The sequence below is a fragment of the Pleurodeles waltl genome, chromosome 2_1 (assembly GCF_031143425.1).
Source record: "Pleurodeles waltl isolate 20211129_DDA chromosome 2_1, aPleWal1.hap1.20221129, whole genome shotgun sequence".
Lineage (NCBI taxonomy): Eukaryota > Metazoa > Chordata > Amphibia > Caudata > Salamandridae > Pleurodeles > Pleurodeles waltl.
In genome coordinates this window covers 97697402-97700330 of record NC_090438.1, presented here as the reverse complement: position 1 = coordinate 97700330, position 2929 = coordinate 97697402, and positions in this window count along the sequence as shown.

The following is a 2929-nucleotide window of genomic DNA, read 5'->3' as shown; positions in this document are numbered from 1 at the left end:
GCACCCGCAGAAGCACCGGAGCAGGCACTTAGAAGACCTGTGAACTCAGAGTCACAAAAGGAGGGTCCCACGACGTCAGAGTTCAACTCAGAGGGTTGAGCACTGCAGGACGGAGTGCTGGGGACCAAGGCTAGGCTGTGCACAAAGGAATCCTTGGAGAAGTGCACAGAAGCCGGAGCAGCTGCAGATCACGCAGTACACAGGTTTGCTGTCTGGCGTGGGGAGGCACGGACTTACCTCCACCAAATTTGGACAGAAGGGTCACTGGACTCTGGGAGACACTTGGACCCAGCTCCTGTGTTCCAGGGACCACGCTCGTCAGGATGAGAGGGGACCCAGAGGACCGGTGATGCAGTCTTTTGGTTCCTGCATTAGCAGGGGGGAGATTCCGTCGACCCACAGGAGACTTCTTCTTGCCTTCCAGTGCAGGGTGAAGGCAGACAGCCCTCAGAGCATGCACCACCAGGAAACAGTCGAGAAAGCCGGCAGGATGAGGCGCTACAATGTTGCTGGTAGTTGTCTTGCTACTTTGTTGCAGTTTTGCAGCTGTCCTGGAGCAGTCAGCGGTCGATCCTTGGCAGAAGTCGAAGAGGGAAGTTCAGAGGAACTCTGGTGAGCTCTTGCATCCGTTATCTGAGGAATAGTTCAGAGGAGAGACCCTAAATAGCCAGAAAAGGAGGTTTGGCTACCAAGAAAGGAGGTTTGGCTACCAAGAGAGGTAAGAACCTATCAGGAGGGGTCTCTGACGTCACCTGCTGGCACTGGCCACTCAGAGCAGTCCAGTGTGCCCCCAACACCTCTGAATCCAAAATGGCAGAGGTCTGGGACACACTGGAGGAGCTCTGGGCACCTCCTCTGGGAGGTACTGGTCAGGGGAGTGGTCACTCCCCTTTCCTTTGTCCAGTTTCGCGCCAGAGCAGGGCTGGGGGATCCCTGAACCGGTGTAGACTGGCTTATGCAGAGATGGGCACCATCTGTGCCCATCAAAGCATTTCCAGAGGCTGGGGGAGGCTACTCCTCCCCAGCCCTTCACACCTATTTCCAAAGGGAGAGGGTGTAACACCCTCTCTCAGAGGAAATCCTTTGTTCTGCCTTCCTGGGACTGGGCTGCCCAGACCCCAGGAGGGCAGAAACCTGTCTGAGGGGTTGGCAGCAGCAGCAGCTGCAGTGGAAACCCCGGAAAGGCAGTTTGGCAGTACCCGGGTTCTGTGCTGGAGACCCGGGGGATCATGGAATTGCCCCCCTTATACCAGAATGGTATTGGGGTGACAATTCCATGATCTTAGACATGTTACATGGCCATGTTCAGAGTTACCATTGTGACGCTACACATAGGTAGTGACCTATGTGTAGTGCACGTGTGTAATGGTGTCCCCGCACTCACAAAGTTCTGGGAATTTGCCCTAACCAATGTGGGGGCACCTTGGCTAGTGCCAGGGTGCCCACACACTAAGTAACTTGGCACCTAATCTTCACCAAGTGAGGTTTAGACATATAGGTGACTTATAAGTTACTTATGTGCAGTGAAAAATGGCTGTGAAATAACATGGACGTTATTTCACTCAGGCTGCAGTGGGAGTCCTGCGTAAGAATCGTCTGAGCTCCCTATGAGTGGCAAAAGAAATGCTGCAGCCCATAGGGATCTCCTGGAACCCCAGTACCCTGGGTATATAGGTACCATATACAAGGGAATTATATGGGTGTTCCAGTGTGCCAATGAGAATTGGTAACATTAGTCACTAGCCTGCAGTGACCATTTTTAAGAAAGCTTAGAGAGCATAAACACTGAGGTTCTGGTTAGCAGAGCCTCAGTGATACAGTTAGGCACCACACAGGGAACACATACAGGCCACAAACGTAGGAGCACTGGGGTCCTGGCTAACAGGATCCCAGTGACACATATCAAACACACTGACAACATACGGTTTTCACTATGAGCACTGGGCCCTGGCTAGCAAGATCCCAGTGAGACAGTGAAAACACCCTGACATATACTCACAAACAGGCCAAAAGTGGGGGTAACAAGGCTAGAAAGAGGCTACCTTCCTACACTCAGCCTCACAGATAGCTACAGACCTGCCCACATTGTTGAGAGTCATTAACACTGAAGTATGTGGAGGAGCCATGGAGGTACTCTGGAGAGAAGGCAGAACTTCACTTAGGATGTGACACTTATTCCTAGCCTCTCCCCAAGGTCTTAACTCCATATCGGCTCATTTTGTGAAGCACATTGACTGAAGCCAAATCAGAGTTGGGTACAAGTCTGATTGTCAGAGTTTCTGTTGTATGTGAACACATTATTATGGTTATGATGGCGCCGTCAACGATACTGAACATGGCTTCTTAAACTTATGGAGAACCTTAGGAGGTGGAGTAGCCGGTTTAGAAGCAGTCTTTTTAACTGATTTTTTGAGGGTTTCTTTGCCTGCTTTTTTCCTCTTTGGAGAGCTATGACTCTTAGTAGATGCCCCTGCTGGTTTTTGCGCCATTTTCTTAGGTGGCTCCTGAATATCCAAGCCTTCCTGTTTTCTCTTCACAGGTGTTTTAGGGGCAGAAATAGAAGAGGAGGCACTGTCCTCATCAGAGGCTGATTGTCCAGTCTTACCTTTCTGAAGCCAGAACAGCAGGCGACCCTCTCTGTCCTTCAAGGTCTTTGTAGAGAATTTTCTACTTTTTTTGCAGTCCTTTGTTTTGTGGCTGGGATATAGGCAGTAAATGCATTCCTTATGTGGATCATCCACATATAATCTTTTCTTCAAACAAGAGGCACAGGATCTAAAAAGGTCTTTCCTTGGTGTCTCTGACATGGCAGCCAGTTTGAAGCACCAGAGAAGAAAAGAAATGTCCCAAAACTGAAGTAGTAGATCTTCTGAGAGAAAATATTGAGCAGAGCTCAAAGGAGACTCCTCAGCACAACGTGCGGTGGAAA